Here is a 5979-nt window from a genome sequence, read left to right on the forward strand (position 1 = left end):
CAAAATTCAAAATTCCAAATTCCAAAAGACCCCAACAAGAATCAACAGTCCCAAATCAATAGCCAGAAAACCCTTGCTTTGCAAGCTCATGAAGAGCAGAGGGGGTGGACAATGGACAATGGACAATGAACAAAAAACAGGGCAAGAGACAGGACCTCAAAGCTATGAAAAGAAGAAAACAGGGCAAAAGACAATGCAAGCAAGAATCGGGCGGTACAGGATAGAGACCACTTAAGTACTAAACGTTAACGGTGGACGGTACAGGATACACATCTACCCTCTGTGGGTGTGAGCGTGGACTCTCTAACTAAACACCAAAGTCCGCGCTTCCTAGAAGCTGCTTTCGGATCAAGCAATTTCGGCACCTCCGGTGCTTTTCAATTCCAATCAGATTTGGGCCTCTCCCTTCCACTCTCTCTCCATTCGAACCAGAACACTAGCGGTTTACGCGCGGAATCTTTTAGCGGTGGGAAATCGCCAGTTGCAGAGCTCGACTAGAGAGAAAGAAATCCATGGCTGCTTCACCTGCAAACAAAAGCAATGGATGTTAAAACCTTAATCTCCGCCTATTCGAGTAAAGCCTGGACAAGACTTCTCAGTTTCGTTCCTTCTTTCAATTCGAATTCACTCGCAAATGTTTTAAATTTCTACACACGAACATCCCGTTCAAGATATCGGAGATAGAGATCGGGCCTTCCTCTTCCACTGCCATCAAAGTCACTAAAATTGTGTCTGTAAGTTCTTGATCTTCTTACCTGTGGTGCATTCTCTTTTCTTTCTCGTCATTTGGTACTTCTTATTACCTGTTTTTCCGTCTTTACTGTTTTGGTCAAGAATGTGGAAGAGAACAACCTCTCCAGTCAATTGAATTGTCATAACGGAAGAGAAGAGAACAAGCCTATCAAAAAAAAAAAAAGACGAGAACAAGGTCTTTTGATGTCATTTGTTGTATTGCTCAATTGCCATCATAATGAAATCATGTTAGAAGAGTCGGTAGATCAGTTCTTAGATGAATGTCGGAAAGGCATTTCTAATGTTTATGGTTTCTGGTTTTGGTTCGCTTTTCTTTCGACTACTACAAGCTAGGGTTGATCCTCCCATCAAAGTTATCTGGTTCTACTCCGTGGTTAGCTTTCGTGGTGGTAATCTAGACGGACTAGACCCTCTAAGTCGGGTTTTAATGGCGAAGGACCTGTTTTTGCTGCTTACCACTTGTTCGGCTTCGTGTAATGGTTTGAACTTTGAACAGTGTTACCGTACTCGCTCCAGTCCTGCTTGAGCTGCACCAAATAAGTCAATATTGGTCCAGTAAATAGTTCTGCATGTGGGTTCACATGAACTTCAACAAGGTATTGTAAAGAAAATTAGATGACGTTCTGCAAGTGGGTTCACATGAACTTCAATTAGGATTTCACATGAACTTCAAGAAGGTTTTGTAAAGAAAATAGATGACGTCTAAAAGGCATTTATGTCATTTCACATGCCATTAATTTCGTTGTGACAACCCCTGAACTGTAGGGTATTAACGAGGAATTTTCCTTTAATAAGAAAATTCCACTTTAGTAATTTGAGCTTTTAGGGGTATTGTTAAGTTAGCACTTAGTATCCAAATTTTCAAACTACTTAAACTTTCAAAAAGTGTCAAGTTCGTCCCTGCTGTTAATTGACCGTCAGTCATCTGTTGAACATGACAAAACTACCCTTCAAAAGAAGGCATTATTCATTGTCTTTTTTCTTGAGACTGAACCCATAGAGGTGTTTGAGATTCTAGACTAATGAAGTCATTGTCTTCTACATTTAGATTTGAAACAATTCTTGTCTAGTTATTTCTTTGCTTTTAGTTATTGTTTACTTCTATCATATTTCATGTTTTTTCTCTCTTTTTCTTTAAGATAACTGATTCAATCTCAATGTAGAAGATAATGACTAATGTCTTCCTTTGAATGGTAGTTTTGACATTTTCAACAGATAACTAATGGTCAATTAATGACAATAACCAACTTGACACTTTTTGAAAATTTAGGTAATGTAGTGACACATTTGAAAGTTTAAGTATTGATTTGACACTACTCCCAAAGTTCAGGGTACTACAATGGAATTAGCCAACTTGCTTTGCCCAGTTCAGATCAGTCAGTTTGGTCTGAGTCCATTCAACTAGAATTGACCCTGGCTTGAATTTGGATAGGCCTGGCATGCTTGCCTTGACCTGGTTCGGATCGATCGGCTTGGTCCCAAACTTGTGCACAGCCCGATATGGACCAGTCTGAGTCGATTAGCTTGAAGACAAATCCAATTAGATAGTTCAAGTTGGTTTGACCGATTTGGTTTGGTCAAACCCAAACGTATTCAAATGGCTTCAAGTGATTAATTGTCTTTTATTCTCTTGAAAAAATAATATGTACGTAATGTGATCATTTGAACCTTCACTACTTGTGTAAATAACAACCACTGTTAGTCTATTATCACCAAGCTATGACTAACTTGTTTGTCAAAATGAAGTTAGTTTTTAGTTTTAAGTGCATAAATATAAAATTAATGGGTTAGGTGGGTTGGATTGGGTCAAGGCGGGTTTGGGTTGAACCCAATCCATTTAATTTTATATAATTGGGTCATTAATAGGTTGGTAGGTTAGATGGATTGGGTTGAAGCCCAACCCCAACCCAATCCACCTAATTGCCACTACTAACTAAAACCTATCCTATAATTTGCATTTTACTAAAGTACCCCTATAATTTGCAATTGATTTACTTAATTGATCTTCCATTAAGTGACAATGGAAAATGACAGTTTTGACCCTAATGTTCATTTGAATAAATTCAATAAAAATAAATAAAAATGAAAATATCATTTTTGTTCCTAATAAGACATGGGCAACCACTCTATCTAGTTTTATTTGGTCAAATTTGGTTTTTGTAAGGAGAATTATTAGGGGTAATGTTGAAATAAAGAATTATGGGCAAATGTCCTTAAACATTTTCCGCTCAGTTTAGGTGATTATGTTAGTATTTTCAAATGTCAAAACAAACACTTCTTAGTAAAAGGTCCATTTAGTTAAGAGATTGCAAACAACAGGGGTGTTTTAATAAAATAAAAACTACATAGTAAATTTAAATAAATCCATGAAAATATAGAGGTATTTTAGTAAATCATCCTATTTGAATAAGACAAGACCCGTGCCATGGACAGGCTATAAGTTTAAGGTATTGTTTGATTTCACTTAAAAGAATTATTTATACAAATAAGTGGTGGGACCACAAAATAAGTAGAAAATAATCGCTCATTCATGTTTGGCTAATATGTTAGGTATAAGTGCTTATTTCAAAAATAAGCTACATTTGGGCTACTTATTTCTACTTTTTGGGACTAGTATGTCCCTAAAATTTTGAAATTCTCTTATTGCCCCTACAAAAGGAGAAAACCCTCGTCTTCTCCATTCATGTAGGGATGAAATTGCAGTAGTGGGTTCAACATTGGAGGCGGCTGACGACTACGAAAACAGCAAAGAACGATCGGTATGTGAATTGTTTTCATTTTTTTTTTGTTTCTCTTGCATCTACATTCTGATTTTGGACTGTATTTTGGTGCTTTTTAATGTATGAACTAGATCTAGGCATTTTTTGCGCAAATCTGATTTTTTAACGGCAAATTGGTCGAAAACTCACCAGCAACGAGGGGTATGATGTTCCTATTATTATTATTATTATTATTATTATTAGCACTATTATTATTATTATTATTATTATTATTATTATTATTATTATTATTATAAGAAATACGGATACACCCGATGCAGAATTCTGAATTTCAGCCCCCCCCTACTACTAGCCCTCTCCCACCTATAAACCACATCTTGCCCATGAATTTGGTAACAATTCACGGTCAGGATGCATTCCCCCTGTATTATGAGGCTATAAAATTCTGACATGGGCTGACTGGTCATTCTCCCTTATTATTATTGCATAGTCTAGTGAAAAAAACCATAATGCGATTTTTTTGGGGATTTTTTAGGGATGTTATTCCAATAATAATGCATTATTAGATGTTTGTTTGGGTGTTGTTGCACAATATAACGATCTATATGCATAATATGAATTTTTTGTTGGATTATCTGGAATATTACTCCAATAATATGCAATTACTTATTTTCCTTTGTTATTTTTTTTCATATTCCAAATTTTATTTTGATTTTTTGGAATATTAATTTGAATTATTTGTGATACGTTAGTTTTTTTTTTTCTTGCATAATGTATTAAGTAGTATGCATTAGCCGAATAATCTTGTGATGTTCTTCCATTTTTTTATTGCATAATGCATTGACTATCATATTTTTTATTTTTGGAATGATATGCAATTTCTGATTTTTTATTGCTACTTATTGCATAAAATAATTAATAAAGTCTGTATTAACAATCATGACTATTATGATTATTATATTATCATCATTATTTTTGTTATTATTATTATGATTGTTATTTATTAATATTGTTGTTTTGTTATTCTTGCTATTATTATTATTATTATTATTATTATTATTATTAATTGAATCATTATTGATATTATTAATATTATTATTAACATTGTTAGTAGTACCATTATTATTGTGTTTATGATTGAGATATGCAAATTTAAAATTTGTAGGTTATGCTTAGTAGTCAAGGAAAAATGGAGGAAGCTCCCAAGCTACTGGACTCCTGAACTACACCAAGTTTGGGTCGATTTGTCTTTACAATAAGTCATGGCCAGTCATAGGACCAATACTACCATGGATAGGCAATGATGGTCAACCGTGATTTAGGAGTTCACCAAGATAACAGGGAAAAAATACTATTCCCAAAAACGATGATCATTGAGATATGGTAAAGAATGAATGAAAAATATTCCATAAATTATTTACCCATACCGGTTCGGGTTGGGACCCAATACACGAAATGTTCACTGTTGGGATCTTGGGGATGATTTCTAAGAAGATTATCTAAAGGTATGATGTATTTTGACATTTTTATGAAATAAAAAAGTAGGTAAATTATTTTTAGGTAGAACTTACATAATTATGTCCTTGTGTCATAGATATATCTTGATGCAATGAACAAGGGTCTTCCCATGAGATAGACTTGGATATTTGATGGCACCGAATGATGGTGTACTACCGGAGGTAGTGCTTTTGAATGATGAACTTCTTGATGAGTGACACACACACCAATAAATGCCTCCATGCAAGATGTCTAGAACCAGAAACAATTAGTACTCACCCAAGTACGAACATTCCTTAGGACATGAGCTTAAAGAAGACCACGGGGGCTGCATAGATTTGTGTAAGAGCTTAAAGAGAATTGCTGTTGCATTTGAGATAACTACTGCTCAAGTGGTACAGTGCATGAAGTTGCTTAATGAAATCCTCGGAATGGATGAGGGGAATCCATTGCACTTGTTTGCCACTCTCCAATTCCTGAAGGGTGATTTCAATGATTTATTTATTGCAGTTTGGACTCCGATCATGCATCTGAAGATTATTAGAAAGTTGTACGAGCCTTCTGAGAGAGAGTGATAGTTTCACCCATTATTTTGCTTGATTGAGATAGAATGTTGAACTTTTGTTGCTTTATTTATTATTATGCTTTGTGAATCAGATTTTTTTCTTATATAAAACTAGATTATCAATTGTGATGATTATGTCTTCAAATAATCTGTCGTTTGGTGGGAGTGATGTATCCAAATTAACTAATGTATACTGGGCATCCACATATATATGTTTTGTTAGTTGGATCATATTGGGCATGATGTACATGTTCAAGTGAGATACAATTTCATAATATGCTAGTTGGTATGCATCCACATATATATGAGATGCAATTTCATATATGTTTTGCTAGTTAGTGGATGCTTTATGTTGGACATGAAGCTTCAATTATTTTCTTCATATTTTATTAACTATGTGGTTATTATAATGAAAAACAAAGATTTGGAAGTATTTTTATAATA

The 5979-nt window shown here is 34.5% G+C and overlaps 1 long non-coding RNA gene across 3 annotated transcripts; it reads left to right on the forward strand.

The window, feature by feature from the left end:
- The first annotated feature begins 263 nt into the window (after positions 1 to 263).
- On the forward strand, positions 264 to 5680 carry LOC148875460 (uncharacterized). 3 transcript variants are annotated; one of them, XR_016113196.1, is made up of 5 exons: positions 310 to 734; positions 1083 to 1349; positions 3412 to 3512; positions 4639 to 4978; positions 5068 to 5680. It is a non-coding gene; the product is annotated as an uncharacterized LOC148875460 (long non-coding RNA). The 3 variants fall into 3 exon arrangements; XR_016113198.1 differs by having other exon boundaries at positions 354 to 734; positions 835 to 1349; positions 3443 to 3512; XR_016113197.1 differs by lacking the exon at positions 1083 to 1349 and having other exon boundaries at positions 264 to 734.
- The last annotated feature ends 299 nt before the right edge of the window (positions 5681 to 5979 follow it).

This window comes from Nelumbo lutea, chromosome 1, assembly GCF_056320005.1.
Source record: "Nelumbo lutea isolate HS-2025 chromosome 1, American lotus-T2T, whole genome shotgun sequence".
NCBI classification, from domain to species: Eukaryota; Viridiplantae; Streptophyta; class Magnoliopsida; order Proteales; family Nelumbonaceae; genus Nelumbo; species Nelumbo lutea.